Source organism: Phocoena phocoena, chromosome 9, assembly GCF_963924675.1.
Source record: "Phocoena phocoena chromosome 9, mPhoPho1.1, whole genome shotgun sequence".
NCBI lineage: Eukaryota > Metazoa > Chordata > Mammalia > Artiodactyla > Phocoenidae > Phocoena > Phocoena phocoena.
The window spans coordinates 16689809-16714974 of NC_089227.1; the positions used below are offsets into that span (position 1 = coordinate 16689809).

The following is a 25166-nucleotide window of genomic DNA, read 5'->3' on the forward strand; positions in this document are numbered from 1 at the left end:
CAATCCTTCCCTCCCCTTGCCCCTTGACAACTGCAAATCTATTGTCTATATCTGTGAGTCTGTTTCTTCTGGGTTTTTTGTTTGTTTGTTTGTTTTTTTGCAGTACGCGGGCCTCTCACTGTGTGGCCTCTCCCGTTGTGGAGCACAGGCTCCGGACGCGCAGGCTCAGCGACCATGGCTCACAGGCCCTGCCGCTCCATGGCATGTGGGATCTTCCCGGACCGGGGCACGAACCCGTGTCCCCTGCATCGGCAGGCAGACTCTCAACCACTGCGCCACCAGGGAAGCCCTATTTCTTTTGTTTTGTAGATAGGCTCATTTGGGTCATATTTTAGATTCCACATATAAGTGATATCATATGGTATTTGTCTTTCTCTTCTGACTTACTTCACTTAGTGTAATAATCTCTAGGTCCATCCATGTTGCTGCAAATGGCATTATTTCATTCTTTTTTATGACTGAGTGGAGTTCTATTGTATATATGTACCACATCTTCTTTATCCATTCATCTGTTGATGGACATTTAGGTTGCTTTCGCGTCTTGGCTGTTGTAAATAGTGCTGCTATGAACATTGCGTGTATCTCAAAGTTTTTCTTTTTAACTAGGGAAGTGTCCATCAAGAATGTGGAGTGAGAAAGAAACTAGTTTATCTTCTGTGTAGCAATGTGACTTCCTGACTCTGTGGAAGGAAAACTGATTAGTAAATATTTTCTTCCTCATTGTGGGTTTAGGCTGTTCATGAGAAATCATGCTTGTCCCTGGAGGATGTATGGATGGACGTGGTGTAATGGGTCCATCTTTGAACTAGTAGGTGTTAGTAAACCGGTGAGTGCCCTCGGCTCACCTTTGTGGGGAGCCCTCAAAAGGAGAGTGAGTGGGAAGGCTGTGCTCACCCCGGACACCCCTCCCCTTCCAATCCCTGGTCGTCTAGAGGAGCATGGAGACGTCAGTGTCTAATTGTAGATGGTCTTACTGAAGACCCTGCTGAAAGGCCCAGATGTCGGATGTGCTCTAGTATGGGGAGGGGGTTGGATTCTGGGGTGAAAATGAATCCCTCTAAGTGAGGGGCACAGTTTTCCAGAAGGGGTGATTTTCCTTCTGAAAACTAGAGGCAAGAGTCTCTTTGAGGGAGATGCTTAGACATGAGGGCATTGGATTCAAGATGTGATCAGATTGGGCCTGAGCCCAAGCAGAACCCTGTTGTGAAGAGTTAACATCTTAGGTTCCCATTGCCTTTGGACTCTGAAGGAAATCAAATCTAGCCCTGAGCTTAAACTTTCCCCGCCTACACTCCCTTTAAAATTACCTTGACCCTTCAGTAAAGAAGTTGTCCCAAAAGGCTGGTGTAGGTGCACTGGGGGAGCTGGATTTCACGGTCAAGGCAGCAAAAGGGAGGGTCTGTGCTTTGTCTGTGGGACCATGAGTGGGGTCTTCAGCGGAGAGAGGGGCACCAAGATCGTCAGCCCAAAAAGGAAACTCTTTGTCTCAGGAGCTTCCCAACTCTTTGCCCTTCTGCCAAAACGTTGTGGGAGCTCGGAAGGTAGGATGGGAAAATTTCAAGTGTAAAGTATAATTTATTGATAACAAGATTACTTGATTTTTTTTTTTTTTTTTTTTTTTTGGCTGTACCATGTGGCATGTGGAATCTTAGTTTCCTGACCAGGGATTGAACCCCCGCCCCCTGCATTGGCAGCCTGGAGTCTTAACTACTGAATCACCAGGGAAGTCCCAAGATTACTTGAATTTTAATTTATGATTAATACCTTAAGCTGGAAGACTATAATTCTGGTGACATTCAGACATTAGCCAAGATGTTAGGCAAAAATGGTTGTATACAGCGGTAAGAAACTTGATTGCACTATTGGAGTCATATCCCCTGGGCCATTATTCACTGCATCTATATGAGGCCAGTGTTGGCGGAGGGCAATGGCAGAATTTACTACCTGAAACCCAGAAAGACAAAGATGGCTGCATCATTGGCCCACGTGGTGGATAGCCAGAGAATGTGCACATGGTGGATAGTGTATTTCTGCCTGTGCTCCCAAAGGAGGGCCTTTGCCTTGGAGTAGATCTCCAAAGAGCACATGAATACATTTAACAGGATAAGCTGCAATCAGAGATGATTAGAAGCATCGGTGATGCAGATTACTCGACAGATCAACAACAAGAAAGTATTTTCTCTAAAATACGTGGATGTTTCTACCTTGACAGCCATGGTATCTATTTCCGTCTGCTAATGGATTTGATATTCAGTCCACACACTATACAGCCTTATTTTGAAAACCACAGTCGCTGCAGTCAATCATTACAAACACTCCCTTGCATACGTCTTCCACTTCATGCTACCTGCTTGGCAAAACCACAGTCCTGAATCCATCCAACTCTGCCCTGCACCTGTGTAGCTAAGTGTGGGAGCTGAATAACGCACCATCACCTGGATGTTAATTGAGTTAATGACCATTAACCTCAAGTGGGCCTTTAATGCCACACTTCTCCATCTATTCTTCCCCTCTCCTGGGTGAGTTTTCTCCTCTCCCTGTCCCACCACCCCTCCCATCCTTGTCTTCCTCTTCTTTCTTCTCCTTCTTGTTCAACTGAGGGATAATTTAAGCTCAGTGAAATGCACAGATTATAAGTTTGATGATTTTGACAAACGCATGCAGTGTGTAACCCACATACCCGTCAAGATATAGAATACTACCATCACCCCCAGAAGTTTCCCTTAAGTCCCTTCCCAGTCCATTCCTGTACCACCACCCCCAGAGGCAACCACAGTTCTGAGTAACTATTTCACACTTTTCCTTTTTGAGTAACTATTTCACACTCTTCCTTTTTGAGTAACTATTTCACACTTTTCCTTTCTCCTCAAATATCCAACTCTTCTTCCCCATTTTTACTCTCAGCTGATGATCTTGTTTCCTACTTCATAGAGGAAATGAAAGCAACAAAAAGAAAATTTTAATATGCCCGCCTCCACTTCTTCCCATCCACCAGCATTGCATCTGCATCCTTCCTCTCTCTGCCTGGATGGACCATCTCTGCTCCTGTCGAAAGCGAAGCCCTCCCATCCTGTCTCAGGTAGTCAAGAATAGCACTGCAGCAATTCTTTCCTCTTTCTCTTATCTGACATACTCCTGGATCCATTCCCACCAGCATTTATTTATGTGCTATCATATGTCCCATCCTAAAAGGGAAATAAAAGAACCCCTTTGACCCCATCACTCCTACTATCCCCTGTTTCTTTGCTCATATTAGGAAAAATCAACGTGTAGTTTATACTCTGGCTTTAATTCTTCCCTGTTCTCTCACAAATACTTTCTATTCAAACTTCACTCCTGCCACCCCATGGAAACTGCTCTTCTCAAGGTCACCAAAGGCCCTCCACACTGTAAAATCCAACAGTAAAATTCTCAGTCTTTGATAGGAGTTGACAAGATTGGCCCATCTTTTCTCCTTTGAGAAAATGTCTTCATCTGGTCTTGCAACACTTCTTTGGGTTTCCTCACTGCTCAGTTGTTCTCAGGCTCAGTTTGGTCTGCTGGTTCCTTGTCTTCTTCCTTAACTCTTGATGTTGGCATGCCTCCGGCTCAGCCCTGTCGATGTACTCTTAGTGACTGCGTTGGACTTGTGGCTTTAAGTTCCACCATACGACGACATTTTCCAAATGTTTGCCTCCGGTCCAGATGTCTGACCTGAAATCCACACCTGTGTTATCCAACCTCCCACTTGACGCCTCTACTTGGATGCCTGATGGAGAGCTTGCCCCAAACTGAGCTCCTGACCTTCTACTATAAACCACTTTACTTGTAGCTTTGCCATTTGGGTCGATGGCTGTCCATCATTGTGGTTGCTCAGACCAATATCTTCAAGTCATTCTTGACACTTTTCTTTCACTCGCACCCCACATCCAATCCAGCAGGAAATTCTGTTGGCTCTCTATGGCCAATAGCATTACTTTTCACCCAATAATCCAGTTTCCCTTTTGGCTGTGCCCCTCCTTGCAGGATTAAATATCCCCACTTTGATGAGTTTAGGAGTGGCCGTGTGACTTGCTTTAACCCAGTAAGTGTGGGTAGAATCGACGGATATCATTTCCAGAGGGTGCTCTAAGACCCAGCAGGTGATGGCCCACAGTGGTCCAGACAGAGGCAGCTCTGCCAGACTGGACCCAGAGCCAAGTCACGGGGAGTAGAGCCACAGCCGACTCACACTGGCAATGAGGTGTTGTAAGCTGCTGATTTGGGGGTGTCTTGTTAATGCAGCATAGCTACTCCTTCTGAGCAATATGCTCTCCCTTCTGTTTCTGGTGAATCTGAGGTTCTTGATGTCTTGTCGCAGAAGGAGTTCAGCGAGAGACAAAGTGGTAGGTAAGATGTGGATTTATTTAGAGAGCAACACGTTCCACAGGTTGCGGGCCATCTCAGTAGGCGAGAGGCCTTGGGAGAAACACGCTCCCCAGACAGAGCATGGGCCAGCTCAGAAGGTGAGAGGCCCCAAAATATGGCCCGGTTAGTTTTTATGGGCTGTGTAATTTCATAGGCTAATAAGTGGGAGGATTCTTCCAATTATTTTGGGCAAGGGGCGGGGATTTTCAGGAATTGGGCCACTGCCCACTTTTTGACCTTTTGTGCTTAGCCTCAGAACTGTCGTGGCACTGGTGGGCGTGTCATTTAGCATGCTAATGTATTACAGTGAGTGTACGATGAGGCTCAAGGTCCACTGGAAGTCAAATCTTCCGCCATCTTGGACCTAGCTGGTTCTAACCGGTTTTCATCATGTCCTATGGCTATGTCATTCTCTTAAAGGTTGTGCCCTGCTCCATTCCCTCCTGTTTCATTTCCACAAGCATCCTGACTGATCACTTCTACTACTACGCTGGTTCAAGCCATCGTCATCTCACGCCTGGGTTACTACAATGGCCTCTTAACTGGTCTCCCTGCTTCTTTCCTCAGCCTCCTGTGGACAATTCTCAATAAAGCAGCCAGGGAGATCCTGTTAAAACCTGATTCACTTCTCTGTTCAAAGCGCTGCAATGGCTCTTCGTTCCACTTAGAGTAAGAGCTAGTCCATGAGGTCTAAGCCACCCAGCAGGATTGGCAGGCCTTACCTCCCTCCTTATCCCCACATACTCCCTTGGTTCCAATCCCACTGGCCTCCTCTCTGTTCCTCAGCTCCACAGGCAACTTCCCACCTTAGGGTTTCTCTACGAGCTCTTCCCTCTGTCAAGAATGCTCTTCCCCCGATATCTTCACGCCTAACTTCCTTGCCTCCTTCACGTTTTTGCTCAAATACCACCCTCTCAGTGTGGCCTGCCCTGACCCCCCTACCAACAGTTGTACCCCTTTCCTCTGCCACCTTGGCATCTTTGACTCCCTGCTCTGTTTCCCCATAGCACTTACCACCTTTTAACATACGACATTATTTACTTTTTACACTGTATTCTAGTTTCGCGCTGGCCTTCCCCATTTGAATGTAAATTTCACGAGGGCAGATCTTTGTCTGTGGCATTCACTGATTGTACTAGTTGACTATTTCAGTGATAGCACATGAAAGCATTGAATACTTAGGCAAATTAGAGAAAATATTCACTGTAGAAGGCAGTGAAGCTAGAAGGAGGAGATGGCTATGCAAATCAGCACCGTGGGACCAGGGCCCATCCTCGCACAACTCAGAGTGCCAGGAGATGGGGTGCTGGATGGGTAATTGGCTGTGCCAGTGGTTTTATTTATGGCTCTTCTTGTTGGGAGCAAAACAAAGAATGTTTGCTTTACCACCCACATAGGTCTTGGGTTTCTTATACTTCAGACATCCCATTTTTGGTCACATAGGATGCTGGTTTTAGAGCCAAACTTGCTTATTATATAGCAGCTTCTCATGTATGAACACACAACCCATCCCCACTTTTCCTTTCCATCCATGGCCATGGATCCATAGAGGCTGAGTCCTCCCATGATGGGTAAACAACACAGCTCACCCATCTTTTGGGCCAAGAACCTAGAATAATGCCTGGTACGTAGTAGTTGCTCAATAAATTTGTTGACTAAAGGAATTCAGGAGAACAGCCAAGTCCAGGGATAAATGAAGCATTTTCTTCAAGTAAGGCCTGTCTCTTCAAGCAGGCTGCATGCTAGCTCTGTCAGACAGGACTGGGCCATGATGATTGGGAGTGGAACCACTGTCTGACTGAGGCTTAACTGCAGGCTTATCTCCTAAGAAAACAGTCTAGAATGTTTGGGACCTTGGACAGAAGTTCAAGTGCAGTGTTACTTAAGGTCTTTAAATGATTAAAATGTTATAATTGTTGGCACACAAGTTAACTTGCAGTTAGTGGTTAAGAACATGGACTCTGGAGCCTGATTAGGTTCAAATTCCAATTCTGCCACTTAGTAGCTGTGTGATCTTGGGCAAGTTACTTAACCTCTCTGTGACTCATTTTCCTCATTTGTGAAGTGGTGGCAATAACAATTCCTATCTCGTAGGGCTGTTGTGAAGTTAAAGTGAATGCATGTAATGCATGTTTATGCCAGTCCCCAGCACATATGTAGTAATACATGTTTGCTATTTTATTGTCAGTATTAAGTATGTTATCCTACCTTCTCTTACTCATCCACCTGTTGTGCTAAGTGGATTCTGAAAGCCAGCAAGAAGACACTGAGACCCCTAAAATGCTGTTGTCCAAACATCTATCCTCTCCTCAGTGTGCTTGGTCAAAGTTGTCCCGTTAGTTTTATATTTGTTTAATTTTTGATAGGTGGGGCCAAATTGCAGAACAAGTTTTGTTCATTTAAAACAGCCTTTACATTCCCTGCTCCCCTCAAGTCCCCCTTCTCAATCTGTGATAATACGCCAGCCTTCTCAGGAAAGAGGAGGAGGTCCAAAGGAAAAGGAAGGCTGTTGACATAGCCCCCAGAAAGTGGGATCTTTTCAGGCATGTGAAAAAGTGCATTGACGAGGAAATGGGGATTACAGAGAAGTTCGCTTCTTAATACTTTTATCTTCTAAAATATGCCCAACGAACATGTATATTTTAAAAGTTAGAATAAAATATCATCTTTTATAAAATAAAGAATTTTTTAAAATCCTGCCAAAATCTCTCATTAAACAGCTAAAAGATTACTAAAAGAGGAGCGGATCTCATGGGATGAAGGGCGGAGCTCAGTGGCTTAGGTAGGTCTTGGAACATGAGGGAACCCAGGAGGGAAGTAGGGGCGCAGCAGGAGTGAGAGGTGGGCTTTCCTACAAACCTCAAATCATTTGGAAGAGTAAAAAAAAAGAGAACCAGGACACCAAAAAGACTCTTAGATGGCCAACCTGCAATGTTTGAGCACCCAACGTATGCAAACTGCTACCCTAGATACTGTAGGAGAGATTCCAATGGATACGGCGGGGTTTCTATCTCCCGTTGCATCTAAACATGCCCTTTAGAGGAGGAAAAGAGGATGCACAGCACGTGCGTCATCCTCGTCTTTCGGAGGGAAGAAATCTTTTAAAATAATGATGCCAGTTCTTCTCAAAGTACCCTTTGCAGACCAAGCTCATCAGGGATATCAGGGCTGATTATGAAAATGCAGACTCTCAGGCCTCTCCATCCCTGATGAATCAGCATGTCTGGAGCCCGAGCCAAGGGATCTGGCTCTTAATCAGGCGCTTGGGGTGATTCTTGTGCACAGTTTAAAATGTTAGAACTCCCGCTGCTTTGTGGTAGCTACCAAATGGATTAAAAGAGAAATTACTTTTGAAGGAGGATGGGAATGGATGGTTTGATGGAGGAGAATTTTTTTTTTAATTTACTTATTTATTTTTGATTGCATTGGGTCTTTGTTGCTGCACGCAGGCTTTCTCTAGTTGCAAAGAGCAGGGGCTACTCTTCGTTGCGGTGCGCGGGCTTCTCATTGTGGTGGCTTCTCTTGTGGAGCACAGGCTCTAGGCACGTGGGCTTCAGTAGTTGTGGCACGTGGGCTCAGTGGATGTGGCTCTTGGGCTCTAGAGCGCAGGCCCAGTAGTTGTGGCGCATGGGCTTAGTTGCTCCGCGGCACGTGGGATCTTCCCAGGCCAGGGCTCGAACCTGTGTCCCCTGCATTGGCAGGCGGATTGGCAGGCGGATTCTTAACCACTGTGCCACCAGGGAAGTCCTGATGGAGGAGAATTTGAACCGAGGCATTGGCTGGGTTTTGCTGACTGAGGCCAAAGGGAGGTACTGTTCCAGGGTGAGGAATGGCTCGTCCAAGGCGATGACGTGACTGTAGCACAGGGAGGAGATGACGGTGCTGAGGTTCCTGGCAGTCACAGGCCCACCAGGCAATGTGTTTCCTGTTCTGCAATCTCACCGCCTCTCTTCCACGCACAACTAGGATGACGGAGCAGAAGGATTCACTGCGGAAAGCTGGCTTGACTTGGTGCTCGTCTGCCCCTGAGTGAGCTAAGCTCATCTGCTTTTTGCCTTCTGTCAAGTCAGCTCTTCTCTGAATTCTTGTAGAAGTATGAGAATTTCTTGCCACCTCGGGCTGGAAGTTTGCCGTTATCACCGCTTGAGATACCACAAGCAGACTGTATTTCCAAACGGAAAGCAACCCTCTCAACGCCTGCCTCGCCAGGGCGGGGCAGACAGGCGCTGGGGACACCAGGGGGCTTTGCCATCTCAGGTGGCGAGAGTGAGTGCGAAGCAGCAGGAGCTCAGATGTCGCCACGCAGCAGAAGTGCCTGGATCAGCTGCTGGGTCTGCACGTGTGTCGATACATCCCTTCCTAGGCCACCTGGACGTTGTCCATCAACAACAAGCATTTGATGACCGACCCTACTGTGGAGTCAGCACTGTCAGCCTCTACCCCTTTCTCGCTTTCTAGCTGATGCTATTTGAGGCATATATAAGGGGTGAGAGCCTGGTGCCCATTTCCCTGGGGGGCCTGGGGCCTGAGCTCACCACTCTGCACCCCGACGATGACAACTCCATCAAAGTCGACTGCCTCCCTTCGGGACCCCACCACCGTGGTGGAGCAGAAGATACATGATTCGCTGCAGTAAGATACAGACACAGCGCGCGGGGCGTGGAGATGTGCCGCCCAGATGGCCCCTCCGGGGAGGAGTGTGGACAGCAGACTGTTGTCAGCTGTTAGCCCTTCCAGGTCTGCCTCAGCTGCAGAGAGCTGCCCCCCACCCCACCCCCACCCCCACCCCCGCCAAGGCCATGTCCACATCCAGTGACTGACTGAGGCAGGTGTATAAAGGCCTGGCTATCTGGCCCAGGGCCCGACAACTTAGATGGGCCTCCCAGTCTTTTGGTCTCTTCTTTTCAGAGGTGCTAATCCTAAAGGCCTTCCCCAATAAACACCCACAGCCTTAATTCTGTTTCAGAGTCTGCTTCCTAGAGAACCCCACTTGCAACACATGAGTTTGAATTTCAGCTGGACTAATTAGGAGGTCTGTGACCTGGGGGAAGCGAGAACTTATTATCGGTAAGACATCATTTCCTTATCTGCAAAATGGGAACCATAGTAACTTCATACTGTTATTGTGAGTGCATTCACATACCTGGTGCAGAGTAATCACTCATAAAATTACATATCATAATCTTGGGCAAGTTATATAACTTTAGTGAGCCTTGGATCCTTTATCTAAAAATAGGACAATACCACTTACACCTCAGGATTTCTTTTTAAATTGAAGTATAGTTGATTTACAATATTGTGTTAGTTTCAGGTGTACAGCACAGTGATTCAGTACATCTCAGGATTTTGGTAAGGATTGTGTGACATCCTGTGTGTGTTACGTACTCAAGAGATATGCCCTTTCCCCCTATTTTTTTCTTTGAAGTATCAGTAGTACCTTTATATTGTGAATTTGAAAAATAATTCCTCTTTCTTTTCTTTCTCTTTATTGCTTACCCATTATCAGAGTGTAGTACCTTTGTGTTTGGAGGAGAAAAACAATGTAGAGCAGAAAGGTGGGGCTAAGGAGGAGCCCTGGTTTTGTGGCTCTTTTCTCTTCCATCACAGGTCAAAGGCCGCCTCCTCCAGGAAGCTCACCCTGACTGACTCAACACATTCTGCAAACCACTCATATGACCTTTGATTCCCCTCTCTTTTTCCTTGGTTCATGTTTTTTAAGACTTTATTGAATTTGTTACAGTAGTGCTTCCATTTTTATGTTTTGGGTTTTTGGCCACGAGGCGTGTGGGATCTTAGCTCCCTGACAAGGATGGAATCCGAACCCCCTGCATCGGAAGGCGAAGTCTTAACTACTGGACCGTCAGGGAATTCCCTTCCTTGGTTCATTTTTGTAATCCTTATAATGATATATTTCTGTGGATTACGATATTTCTATTTTTACATTGTAAAAGCAGGGAAGGTATCTATTTTTTAAAGAGGCAGGGAAGGTATCTATTTTTTAAAGAGGGTCCATCTACCTGAACATTGCTGTCTATGTTCCCTGGGAATGTTTATTGGTTCCTATACTAGTTAACAGTGACTACCTCTTACGGAAGTGCTGAGTCTTGCTGGATGCACTGGGGGATGCTCCAGGAATTCCTGCTGATTTGACAAGGAATATGAGAGCCAGACAGGGTCTTCCCCTCGTCCAACTCTGTCATCTCACCCACGAGGGAACTTTGTTTAGGTCAGCTCTGTTTTTAAATAATGTCATTTAAAGGCTCCTGTGGAATTTCTGTAGCCCCATCTTTATTATGTCTTCTCTGTTTTATAACTTGACAGTCACATTTTTTTTTTTCTGATTTAGCTTGGTCAGTTCTAGGAACACTGTCTTATACTGACACCTACTGGGCAGGTGGGAAAATAACTGATACCTAGAACACTGGCGTTTGTTAAGAGTAGAAGCAGAGGAATTATGTCTTCCCCATTACTTTCATTTTTAATAAGCATCTTTCTTACAACTATTCTTGTTTTAAGCTTTCATTTCCCTCTTCTCCTGCTAAATCTGATGGTCTATATTAGATTTTAGATTTCTTAGGTGTGATGATTCTATCCAATTAAGATGCTAAAAGCCCATAGTACCTTTAAGCAATGTCGTTCTGTAGATATACTTAATGTTTAATGATGAACAAGAATCACAGTCATTAACTGTGACCTTAATTCTGCAAGCACTGCGGCTCTGAACAGCTGGCATGTCAAGTGGGTCCTGTGAAAATTATGGGGCCATTATTAATCCTAGATCCATCTGTTGGTGGGAACGGCAAGAGGCCATCTGATCTGGATCAAAACCTCTCACTGATAGTAGTAAGAACCATCCAGGATGAAGGACGTAAATTCTTTCCTTGAAGGTTTTTCCAGAGCTCACAACCCTAGTGAAAATGCGTTCAACTGCTTCACTATTCTAATGTGACTTGGTTATAAAACCACCTCTCTCCTGCTTTTATATAAAGTTTCTTTGTTCTCCTAAGGTCTGGCAATGATTAAGCAAATCCTACTCATAAAAACCTTACAGGGCTTCCCTTCCCTGGTGGCGCAGTGGTTAAGAATCCGCCTGCCAACGTAGGGGACACGGGTTCGAGCCCTGGTCCGGGAAGATTCCCACACGCCGTGGAGCAACTAAGCCTGTGCGCCACAACTACTGAGCCTGCGCTCTAGATCTCGCGAGCCACTCCTGCTGAAGCCTGTGTGCCACAACTACTGAAGCCCTTGCGCCTAGACCCTGAGCTCCGCAGCAAAAGAAGCCACTGCAATGAGAAGCCCAAGCACCGCAACGAAGAGTAGCTTTCGCTCACGGCAACTAGAGAAAGCCCGCGTGCAGCAACGAAGACCCAACGCAGCCAAAAATAAATAAATTTTAAAAAAGAATTTAATCTTTTAAAGTACTTTCTACTGGGTTCCATACTTTTTTTTCTTGTGGTAGATATATACAATCAAATATTATTCAGCCATTAAAAAGAAGGAAACCCTACTATTTACCATGACAACGTGGATTAACTTGGAGGGCAAGGTGCTAAGTGAAATAAGCCAGACAGAGAGACAAATGTTGCATGGAATCACTTATCTATGGGATCTAAAAAAGAAAGTCAAACTCATAGAAACAGAAAGTAGAATGGTGGTTGCCAGGAGCTTAGGGTGGGGGAAATGGAGAGATATTGATTAAAGAGTACAAACGTTCAGTTATAAGATGAGTATGTTCTGAGGATCTAACGTACAGCGTGGAGACTGTAGTTAATGATGCTGTATCACATGCTTGAAATTTGAAGTCTGACTCCATCACTTATCTGTTGTGGATCTCATGCTCCTCTTTGCCTCAGTTTCTTCATCTGTACATGGGGACAGTAAGATCATTCCGTATGGTGATTATGATAAATTAATGACACAGGGCTTGACACATAGTAGGTACCAAGTTATTTCTATCCCCTGTTTCAAAGCCATGCGGTTTACTTATGTCTGGCCCTGTACGCCGTCTGAATATCCCCCCTGTTACCAGTTCTTTCATGTGATAGATGCCACTTCTGGAGATCCTTAGGGCTGAAGCCTTCTGCTCTTCAAGTTTTCCGGTTGCCGCAAATCATCTCTGCTTCCCTCTCAAACTTCTCAGACATCCTTTGGTCCTTGAATTGTCTGTTTTCAGCCTTTAAAAAATGCCCCCAGGGATTTACTTATTTAACAAACTTTTTCTGAGCTCCTGTAAAGTAGAAGCAGCATTGGTAGAATGGTGAATGAAACATACAAAAATCCCTATCCCCACAGAGCTTTTATTCCAGAAGAGGAGGACAGAAAAGCAAGTAAAGCATATGGTTTGTTAGACGATCATAAATGCTAATTTAAAAAATAAGGCAAGACGGGTGATAGGGATTGTGTGTGTATGAGTGTGCATGTATTTGGGGTGATGGTTGCCTCGCTGCTTTTAGAGCTGTTTGGGGGACAAGGGCTGCCCTGGGAGCCCTAGGCTTCTTGTGGTGACATAAACAGGGTTAAAGTATACTGAGGTTGGTCCTGATGGTCTCAAGGAAGATAGTGGTGTGGAGTGTAGAAGCATGAACGGTCCCCTCTTCATTTCTGCCAAAGGGGATGTGGAAGGAACATGGGGAGGGCTTCCCTGCTCTTATTTGGAGCAAGAGGAATCAGTGGGATTCCCTTTGATTCCTTCCTTCATTCAGGCAGGGGAACTTCGTAAATGTTGACTTCTTGAGACTCTGACCCTGACAGGCATTAAAGCAAAAAAAAAAAAAAAAAAAAAAAAAAAGGAGGAAGCTCAAATGTTGTTTTCTTCAAGGAGCCCATCCCAGTGCTCTGGAATGCGAGAGAGTCATGGAGGACCTGAGCTAGCCCATCAGGGAATGAGCCCTCTTTCTTGAGTGGCTATCGTAAGATGTGATACCAAGAAACATCGCTAAGACAATATTTAGCAAATGTGGCAGAATGGTGTGGGGGCATCGGCTGGGAGTGGAAAGTCTGCTTTCCCCTTTTGACTGACTCTTGGCTTGCTGCACTTACCCCTCCAAGTCTGTTTCTTCTTCTTCTCTTTGATGAGGAGGCTGGCCTCTAACATCTATTTCTGATACAAAATTCCATGACTTTAAGAAGTTAGAGTTTTATCTGTCAGAGTTTTGAAAAGGAAATAGAGGACTTTAGAGCATAGATAGAGTTTCCATTTCATTTCATTTCGTTTCATTTCATTTCATTTATTTTTTCGTTCCAGTTGATTTTGGAAGTAACAGATGTAGGGAAGGCAGAATTGGCTTTCGTTGTTGGTTTAGAGAAGCAGATTAGATTTCCTGGATAATAGCCTAACATACCAGAGTGGATCTTTCAAAGACTGGGAAGAATTTGTTTGGCAGGAGAATTGCTGATTCGTTCAAGAGGGCTTTTCCACTCAATCTTCTGGACGAGGGAGAAAAAAATCCTGGTAAATCAACTTAAATGCCCCCATTATGAAGATGCCTGGTCCCTCTAGGCTGAATTAGTTGCTCCCTCCTCTGTTTCCACAGAAAGGCAAAGAGCAAGCTGGAGCCATGGGATAGACAAAGGCAGATGGCCCCCTGCAGCAGCAGTGCATATAAGACGAATACTTAATAAGTGTGTGATAAATGAATAAATAAATGGAAGAAGTAAGACCAACCAATAGGCAGGGGAACTGGGGAAATCAGAGCAGGTGACTTCAGATTTTCATTAATCCCAGATCAAATTCAAGAATTACTAAATGTGGTTTATGAGCACATACAAAAGGAATCATCACGCAGACCCATCGTGGCCTCATCAAGGACTGGTTTTGCTAGTAATCTCACTGGTAGAGTTTGTAGACTTGTAGGTTGGGGGAAGCCTGTGAACATAGTCTATCTTAATTTCAGGAAAGCAATTAAAGTTCCCCCTGATCTTTTCTGGTTAAGATGGTGAAATGAAGACTTGCTGATCATACTGTTAGAGTTACAGCTGATAGAAATATCTTTATTCAAATAGTGTTGATTACAACATTTTTGTAACTAGAATGGGATATCTAGTGGAGTGCCTCAAGGTTAAGGTCTTGGTCTTAACTGTCCAACTTTAAAAAAATGAATTACTTTGAAGTGATTATATGTTCACAGGAAATAAACAAAGAATGTGTAGGGAGCTTGTATGTATGCTTTAGTCCATTTCCCCCAAAGACAACACCTTGCATAACTATAGTATGATATCAAAACCAGAAAATTGGTATTGGGACAATTGTGTGTGTGTGTGTGTATGTGTGTGTGTGTGTGTGTGTGTGTGTGTATCTTTGTGGGTATCTCTGTGCAACTTTATTACATTTATAAATTCATGTAACATCACCATAATCAAGATAACACTTGACAACCACTAATCTGTTCTCCATCTCTGGAATTTTGTTATTTCAAAAATGTCATATAAACAAAATCATATAGCATGTAATCTCTTGAGATTGGCTTTTTTCACTCTTACTGATTCTCTTGAGATCCATCCAGGTTACTGTATATATAACTTGTGTTGCTTTTTTATTTCTGAGTAGTATGGAAATTGTATGGAAATACCACAGTTTGTTTAACCATTTACCTGCTGGAGGATATTTAGGTTGTTTTCAGTTTTGGGCTATTATGAATAAAGCTGTTATGAGCATTTTTATACAGGTTTTTGAACACAGGTTTTCATTTCTTTAGGATAAACGCCCAAGAGTGCATTTGCTGGGTTACATGGTAATTATATGTTTAATTTCATAACACTTTGGCAAATTATTACCCAAAGTAGCTCTACTATTTTACGTTCCCATCAGAAATATGAGTGATTCAGTTTCTCTGCATACATGCCAGCATTTGATGTTTTCACTATTTTTAATTTTAGTCATTCTGATATGTATATAGTAATACCTCATTGAGGTTTTAATTTGCATTTCCGTAATGGCTGAGATGTTGAACATCTTTTCACATCTGTATTTGCTCTCTGTATATCCTCTTCAATGAAATGTCTGTTCATGTCTTTTGTGAATTTTCTAATTGGAGTGAATTGGATTATTTGTTTCTTCCTGTTGAGGTTTGAGAGCTCTTTATATTGTATATACTAGATACAAGTCCTTTATTGAATGTAAGATTTGCAAATACTTTCTCCTGGTCTGTAATTTATCTTTATATCCCCTTAACAGGGTCCTTTACAGAGCAAAAGTTTTACATTTTGGTGAGGTCCAGTTTATCAAAGTTTTCCTTAAGGGATCGTGATTTTTGGTTTCAAGTCTAAAAACTCTTCATCTAATCCTAAAGATGTTCTACTGGTTTTATTTTCTGAAAGTTTTATCATTTTATATTTTATGTTTAAGTTCATAATTCATTATAAGTTAATTTGTTTAACTTTTAAAGTCAAAGAGGTTGAAGATATGGTAGGCATGTAGGTGACACAACAGCTGGAATACAGTGATGAAACAAGTAAGATAGATTTATAAGCATGCAATATCAGAGACAGTTTAGTGTGGGGATTGAGAAAGTGGGCTCTGAAGCCAGACTGCTTAGGTTCAAATGCCTGAGCTGCCCCGAAGGCCTTGGGGAAGCCCCATAACCTCTCTTGTGTCTTAGTTTCTGTATCTGCAAAATGGGATTAATGTAGAGTACTTACTTTATATGGTTGTTGTGCGAGCTTAATGAGAAAATACAGAGCACTTAGATCAGTACTCCAAGAAATGCCACCTATTATTATCACTGCAACTTGACATTGGTTTAAACATTGGGCAGTTACAGGGGAGACATGACCAAATAGGGAGTTTGTGTGAAAAAATCCATTATATGGAAAGAAGTAGAGAGGTGAACTTAACATAGTTGAAAAATTTAACTTAACTGTCTGCCCAATTTTTGTCCAGTAGTAGATGTTTATAAATATGTACCTTCATCCAGAAATGGCAAGATTTATGCAGGATCAAAATGACAAGGCCTTTAAATCCATTCAATGGAAACCAGAGTCCACTTAGGACTGTATAGATACTCAAATGCATTTTTTCATATTCTTGTTGAGACTGTACAAAGCAAAGTCATTGTTTTAGATTATCAGATACTAGAAAATGGCCAGTCATTATTTCTGTGCAAGTGTAATAAGCCATCAGTAGGAATAAAAAAAAAGGGCACTGACAGAGTTCATTGTCGTAGTTTGATGTGGGATCATGTAAATTCTCAGCTTCTTGCAGTGGGGACTTCTGGGTCCCTAGCCCTTGGTACCACTAACAGAATGCTGGGGCACGGATTTTAATTATGGTCTCTACCTTTGATGAAAATGAGGAATGAGGGAGATGTAGACATAGGGGGATTGACTAGATGGAGAAGGGGTTACCAGAAGTGACAGGAAGAAGCCATTACAAATATTAGACATTAGAAGGGTGGGGCAGAGGAAGCAGAGAGTGTCTCAGATTACTAGAAAGAAGTGGGACCCCCTTGGACTGGGGTCTGTCTGGTCATTACTGTGCCAGGAAGCAGCTGAGGGCCACTGGGCAATTCACCCAGTCTCTTCAGTGCCTGGGTTTCCTTTTCTGCCACATAATAAAAATGGTATCTGCTCCACAAACTCCACAGGCTGTTATGAAGAATACATTTGCATGAAAATTTCTTTAAGCAAAACATGAAAATATGACATTGTTATTGTTTCATAGTAGATCTTTGTTCATTATTTTTATGGAATATACTCTTTTTAGAAAATTTTTATTGGAGTATAATTGATTTACAATGTTGTGTTAGTTTCTGCTGTACAGCAAAGTGAATCAGTTATACGTATACATATATCAACTCTTTTTTTAGCTTATTTCTCCATATAGGTCATTAGAGAATATTGAGTAGAGTTCCCTGTACTATATAGTAGGTCCTTATTAGTTATCTATTTTATATACAGTAGTGTGTATATGTCAATCTCAATCTCCCAATTTATCCCTTCCTCACCCGCTGGTAACCATAAGTTTGCTTTCTACATCTGTGACTCTATTTCTGTTTTCTAGATAAGTTCATTTGCACCTTTTTTTTTTTTTACATGGAATATACTCTTAAGAACTAGCCCAATCTCTCTCTCCTTCTCTTTGCTTACTGAATTCCTTAGATTTGGGGGTTCCCCACTCTACCTCATTTAGCAGTGTCTTAGCAGTGTAGTGTAACTGGCTTTACTTGAGATGCTGTTTTGTCTCAGTGACTGCTGTATGATGTTTGTAGTCTAGATCATTAAGCTGACTCTCCTCTCCTAAATCTCTAATGTAGGGAACCGACCTGCCTTTTTCACTCTATGCCTTGCCACTTCTCACATGTTTATGTGCCTGAAAAAACATGGATCCCAACTCTACCCAAGAAAACAAGCTTTAATTTGTCTTAAACAATAAGTAGCTGAGGTTAGCAGATATCAGCTTTTATATATAGAATGGATAAACACGGTCCTACTGTATAGCACAGAGAACTATATTCAATATCCTATGATAAATGATAATGGAAAAAATATTAAACAAAGAATGTATATATATGTATAACTGAATCTCTTTGCTATACAGCAGAAACTAATACAACATTGTAAATCAACTATACTTCAATAAAAAAGAGTGAGTAGGTGAATATTGGTTCAGGCTCCATTATGAAATACTCAAAGTTACACTGAAAATTGTGTGTGTACACGTGTGAAATAGGTTGAAGAAGAGACTATTTTTTTTTAAGGTACCATAAATTTGTCTATTTCTTTGCAGAAAGCAGTATTCTTTAGGGTTTGCTATTATGGTCATCATTACCTTCAATTTTTAACTATGTGGTTAATCAATAAACGGATTTCTTTTTCTGTTTTTTTTTTTGCGGTACGTGGGCCTCTTACTGTTGTGGCCTCTCCCGTTGCGGAGCACAGGCTCAGCGGCCATGGCTCACGGGCCCAGCCGCTCCGCGGCATGTAGAATCCTCCCAGACCGGGGCACGAACCCGTGTCCCCTGCATCAGCAGGCGGACTCTCAACCACTGTGCCACCAGGGAAGCCCCAATAAAGGGATTTTTAGATTCATTCACAGGTTTAGACCACAAACTGAGAATTAAAGAATTAATCCTTTGGGAGAGTATTTTGGGGGAAAAAAAATCCAGTGACCACAATGTCCCTTAATTATGAAAACATGAGGAGAGGATTGCTAACAGTGGGCAAAATAAAGGCCTGGGAATAATATAAAGTTTTCTTAATTTGAATGCTTATTTGTTATTCATATTTGATTTCCCCACTGCAACCTCATTAAAATAGGGTAATATGTGTATCAAGAGAAGAGAAACATGTTTATTTATTTAACGATTTGAGGAAGCACTGGGAAGACTGTTTTGTTGAAAATATTTCTCAAAGTTCTGCCACATGGAGAACAGTATGGAGGTTCCTTAAAAAACTAAAAATAGAACTACCATACGACCCAGAAATCCCACTACTGGGCATATACCCTGAGAAAACCATAATTCAAAAAGAGTCATGTACTACAATGTTCATTGCAGCACTATTTACAATAGCCAGGACATGGAAGCAACCTAAGTGTCCATCGACAGACAAATGGATAAAGAAGATGTGGCACATATATACAATGGAATATTACTCAGCCATAAAAAGAAATGAAATTGAGTTATTTGTAGTGAGGTGGATGGACCTACAGTCTGTCATACAGAGTGAAGTAAGTCAGAAAGAGAAAAACAAATACCGTATGCTAACACATATATATGGAATCTAAAAAAAATGGTTCTGAAGAACCTAGGGCCAGGACAGGAATAAAGACGCAAATGTAGAGAATGGACTTGAGGACATGGGGAGGGGGAAGGGTAAGCTGGGACGAGGTGAGAGAGTGGCATGGACACATATACACTACCAAATGTAAAATAGATAGCTAGTGGGAAGCAGCCGCATAGCACAGGGAGATCAGCTCGGTGCTTTGTGACCACCTAGAAGGATGGGATAGGGAGGGTGGGAGGGAGACGCAAGAGAGAGAGGATATGCAGATATATGTATATGTATAGCTGATTCACTTTGTATAAAGCAGAAATTAACACACTATTGTAAAGCAATTACACTCCAATAGAGATGTTAAAAAAAAAAAAAACGCTCTGCTACATAGTTCTGAAAATCCACCATTAGAGAATCATTCTTTGGGGAGTACCAGTTATCTAGGAGGGATACCTATTAAGCTGCTGTCAATCAAGAACACATATACAAGGCCGCATAAGATTATCACAAAGTACAGGCTCTGGAGTCAGATGGACCTAGGACTGAATTTGGCTTTGGCACTTACTAGCTGTGAGAGTCTGGGCAAATTATCTTCTCTGAGTCCCAATTTCTTCATCTGTAAAATGGGGTTAATAATGGCTCTCACCTGATGGACACAATTTAAATGAGTTGGTCTGTTTGAAGAACCTAATATAATACTTACTTTAAAGTAGCCTCTTAGTACATTGCAATGAAAATTATTAGCAGTAGTAGGAATATTTCATTTGAATTGGGGTTTGCATAGCTTTGGGGGTGCATGAAGAAATTCCAAGAGGTATACAGATTCAGATAATTTCAAGGGAATCAATTTCCAAATTTTCTCTCTCTCTCTCTCTCTCTCTCTCTCTCTCTCTCTATATATATATATATATATATATTTTTTTTTTTTTCCTGTATTCATCTGCTTACAAATGCACCTTCATCAGGCTGCTTCTCCTTTTCTGTCTTGCCTTCCACAATTTCCCTTCTTCTGCCTTACAGAAGAGGTCTCATCCAACCCAAACCATGCTATGGTACTTTGTCTTGGGTATAGAAACCTCTGGGGCACTGAGCAGAGGCAACTCAAACTACAGGTATTTGAGAGCCCTCTTTAAGCAAAATGGCACCATGAACTAAAGGTAATAGGGTATCATGTCTTTCTGTGTCTTATGCTTATCTCTGTTAAGGCAAAGCATAACTCTTATGGAATGAACGTGTCCCCACAAAATTCGTATGTTGAAATCTTCACTGCCAATGTGATGGTATTTGGAGGCTGGGCTTTTGTAAGGTAATTAGGTCCTGAGGGCAGTGCCCTGATGAATACAATTAATGCCTTTATAAGAAGAAACACTGGAGCCCACTCTCTCTCTCTGTCATATGGGGTTACAATGAGAAGACAGCCATCTACAAACTGGAAAGAGGATCCTCATCAGACACCAGATCTTCTGGCCTCTTGATCTTGGACTTCCTGGGCTCCAGAACTGTGAGAAATAAGAGTTTCTTGTTTAAGCCACACAGTCTATGGTAATTTGTTATAGCAGCCTGGACAGATTGAGACAATACCTTAAACAGATAAGCTGATGTATGTTTGGATGTTTTTGATTTCAAGTCTGTAATGGAATTATGTAGTGGAGGAGAGAGGTGATGGTTTTTTGTTTGTTTGTTTGTTTTTGGTCTTCATTACTGGCAAAGAAGGTATTGTTCCTGAGGAAAGAAATCGTTGAGAACAGAGTAAAAAGAACATTTCTTGGAAATATGGGAGATGGCAGCGCGTTATTCGCCCAGGTGACAAACTCATGACGGGTTTCTGTACTTAGCTAGCTAGCTGTCTTGAAATGTTCAAGATTTGAAAGCAGCATGCTGGGAAATACCAGTCTGCTATGAAGCACCCTTTCTCTGCAGTTTCACCATCTCAGTAAAGAGGATGAGGTCAGTGAATATGCTCATTTATCTGCATTTTACTCTAGTCTCACTGGTATAATTTGCATGATATCAAGGTGAAAAGACCCACATGTTCTTCCAACATGTCAACGTTTTATTTTCTAATAAGAAACATATATTAGAGGTAAGTTAGCGTTTTGTGTTCTCTTGAATATTTATTCAAATTCATAGGAGAAACATTTTCATTAACTTTTGGTAAAAGTTAGCAAAATATGAAATCCATACTCATGTTTTATGAAAGTTAAAATGTCCTGCTCACTGTCACTCATCAACCACTTTTCTGCTCATTTATTAAATCCTATCATGTACATATTAGGTATCTTAGCTTGGGCTGCCATAACAAAATACCATAGACTGAGGGGCTTCAATGACAGAAATAGACTTTCTCATAGTTCTCGAGATGGAAGTCTGAGACCAGGGTGGCAGTATGGTCCAGTTCTAATGAGGACCCTCTTCCTGGCTCGCAGGCAGCCACCTTGTCCCTGTGTCCTCACATAGGAGAGAGAGATCTGGTGTTTCTTCCTATTGTTATATGGGCATCAGCCCTGTTGGATTAGGGACCTACTCTAATGACCTTATTTAACCTTTCTAACTTCTTCACAGGCCCTTTCTCCAAGTACAGACACACTGTGGGCAAGGGGTGGGGAGTGGTTAGGTCTTCAACCTAGGAATGTTGGGGGGACACAATTCGGTCCAAAGCATGAGGTTCACGCAACTTAACAGGAATATGTTGCAGATTATACTTTAAATAATATTCTCAATAATACTTAACGTACATTTTGTAAGCATGTACTTATTGGCAACCGAGTTCTTTTCTCTTGCAATTTGCGTAAAATATTTAAACTATACTCCTAAAAGTAGAACATCTATTTCGTTTCAAAAGCAAATAAAAAATTTCCCCAAGTGCAAATCTAGTATAAAATGACCTAAGCAAAATATGTTATACATTTAGAAAACCAGCTTGATTTAATGAGTATTAATATTTCCCTCTCAAATGTTAATATACTGATTCCAATTCTGTGAAATGTGTAATTACCTAAACATAATTGACTTCAACCCATTTTGGGAAGAAATCACTTATATACAAATAAATATCCTCCATCATCTGTCTGTATTTCTGTCATATCTTTAGTACGTATTTTGAGATGTCCTTACAAAATGAAATATGACATTAATATATGCCTTTGCTTACAGTCAAAAAGAAAAGTTCTGGGCTTCCCTGGTGGCGTAGTGGTTAAGAATCCGCCTGCCGATGCAGGGGACCCGGGTTTGAGCCCTGGTCTGGGAAGATCCCACATGCCACGGAGCAACTAAGCCCGTGCGCCACAACTACTGAGCCTGTGCTCTAGAGCCCGTGAGCCACAACTACTGAGACCGCGTGCTGCAACTACTGAAGCCTGCGTGCCTAGGGCCTGTGCTACGCAACAAGAGAAACCACAGCAATGAGAAGCCCGCGCACCGCAACGAAGAGTAACCCCTGCTCTCCACAACTAGAGAAAGCCTGCGCGCAGCAACGAAGACCCAACCCAGCCAAAAATGAATAAATTAAATAAATTAAAAAAAAAAGAAAAGTTCTAAAATACACAATTTAAATTTTGCTTTTAACCCCAGTTTCATCTATTTTAGCTCCATAAGCAAAAGGCCTCTGAGAAGAAGTTGAACAGTGTAATCAGTAGCATGCGATAAGCTTTTTGGGGTCATATTTCCTAGAAAGTGAAGAACTCTAATGACTGGGTAAAAAAAAATTTTTTTTGGTAAATTAGGTCATTTTCAATTCTTTGCTTTCAACAAAATAAAAGAAGGACCTAACCAAGTTTTCAATAGGTAGATAATTAAAAATATTTTGGGGAGCTTCCCTGGTGGCACAGTGGTTGAGAATCTGCCTGCTAATGCAGGGGACACGGGTTTGAGCTCTGGTCTGGGAGGATCCCACATGCCGTGGAGCAACTAGGCCCGTGAGCCACAACTACTGAGCCTGCACGTCTGGAGCGTGTGCTCCACAACAAGAGAGGCCGCGACAGTGAGAGGCCTGCGCACCGCGATGAAGAGTGGCCCCTGCTTGCCACAACTAGAGAAAGCCCTCACACAGAAACGAAGACCCAACACAGCAAAAATAAATAAATAAATTAATAAACTCCTACCCCCAACATCTTCTTTAAAAAAAAAATATATATATATATTTTGATAATAGATCACTGCTCTTTTTGACTTATAATTAAGAAGGCATTCAAATAGCACAGTGGCATTTCCATAGGAAAATGCCTAGAACTGAGCTGTCAGGGGAAGCAGCTGGACCTAGTTGAGCAGAGAGGACCCATGGCTGAACACTTTAAAGAAGCAAGTAAATGTATGGTTTGCCTGACTTATCTTGAAAACCGCATGTACCTGAAATGTGAATATGTCTGCTGCTTCCAGTGCTTCGTTTCACTGCAGAAGGAGCCTGATTGGGAGGGTTTATTGTGCCCCAACTGCTCTGTGGTCTCAAAAAGAATGACCTCAGGTGTGCTCTCAAGCTCTGAGCTCTGGTTTCAAAGGTTAAGGAGTTAGGACCCCAGCTGAGAGCTGTCCTCCAGATGAACCCAAGGATGCGGAAGTTCCAAGTGGATGTGACCTTGGATGTTGACACAGCCAACAAGTACCTCATCATTTCTGAGGACCTGAAAACTGTCTGTTGTGGGTTTTTCAAGCAGAAGAAAAGGTCCTGACCTGAGAGATTCAACCATACAACTTGTGTCCTGGGATTCCCTCTGTTCACATCTGGCCGCCATTACTGGGAGGTGGACGTGGGGTCCAGCCAAGAATGGGATGTGGGCATTTGGAAAGAATCTGTGCATCGACAAGGGAAGACTCAACTGACTGCAGATCTTGGCTTCTGGACTGTGAGTTTGAGAAATGGAGATGTCTTCTCTGCCCACACTGTGCCTTTTGCTGTCCTCAAAGAATGGTTCTTTCTGGCAATAACTGCCCAGAACACAAGGACAGGCTGATGGTCCAATGAGAGACTCAAGGAGAGAGATCCGTGTGTGTCTTAGAACAAATTATGATCTCCTTACAGAGTCATGTGGACACAACAGAGACCTGAGGATTTTGAGGAAGGAAACATTAGCTTCAAAGGAGGTATTTTCCAGATTAAACAGACCTGAGGCCATAAATATCAAGGGTTGTGGAACTTAATCTCAGGGGAAAGTCCAGCCTTCGGATGGTGTGCTAATGATCAGGGTGAAGAGACTTTGGAACAGTTTGGAAAAGTGAGACCATGAAGGAAAACGCCCAACGGGAAACACAGTGAAGGGAGCCCCTGGTGCACTTTGAGTGTCCCCTCCCCCCAGTTATGACTTTCGTTCTAAACTTGGATTCTCCAACTGGGAACATAAAAAACTTTCTGTGCCCTCTGCTCAGCTGCTCATGTAGATCTTCTCAATAATTGCCAGGAGTTGTCACTAATCCAGACATGGATGAGGGTGATTTGCACTGGGGATAAGATTTGCTCCTCATTGCAGATTTCCCAGACTCTCCATGCAGACAGTGTCACCTATACTGCAGATGATGTGATAATGGCACCTCTGTGGGGAGATGAGGTCCAGGGACCCTGTCCCTATAACTGTGGCCCATCCTGATTGACACTTCCGTGTACAAAGCTCTGGAGCCAAGTCCAGGCAGGTGAATGCTTCCTTTTGTTCAACCTCAGGGCAGAAAACAGGAGAGAAGGGCTCCCCAGCAGGAGAGGAACTCAGAGCTGTGTTAGCACCATTAGGCAGGACAGGTACTCACCCTGCCTTGTCCTGAGCTGCCCCATTCATGCCCTGGCTGGACAGGTAGAAGGTGGGAATGTTCTGGGCTGTGTATCTGAGTGGGACCAGACCCATGAGGTTCACTGCAAATCCCTGTGCCCTGGAGTCCCTGACAAAGATGGAAAGAGGGATGGGGTCACTGTGGAATCTGTGATGACCCTTTTATGGCCAGAGTCACTGAGCTTCTCAATCATGTAAAAAAGGGTCTACTGATTTTTTAGGACCTAACATATTAGGGTTGGGTGTACAATTTCTGCCAAGATATTCTGTCACCATTCTGGGTGTTCTTAAGTGGTGTGTGTAGGTGTTGCTCATATT

The 25166-nt window shown here is 42.9% G+C and overlaps 1 pseudogene; it reads left to right on the forward strand.

Annotated features, from left to right (window-relative positions):
* The first annotated feature begins 23373 nt into the window (after positions 1–23373).
* LOC136127878 (ret finger protein-like 4A-like protein 1) lies at positions 23374–24044 on the forward strand (annotated as a pseudogene).
* The last annotated feature ends 1122 nt before the right edge of the window (positions 24045–25166 follow it).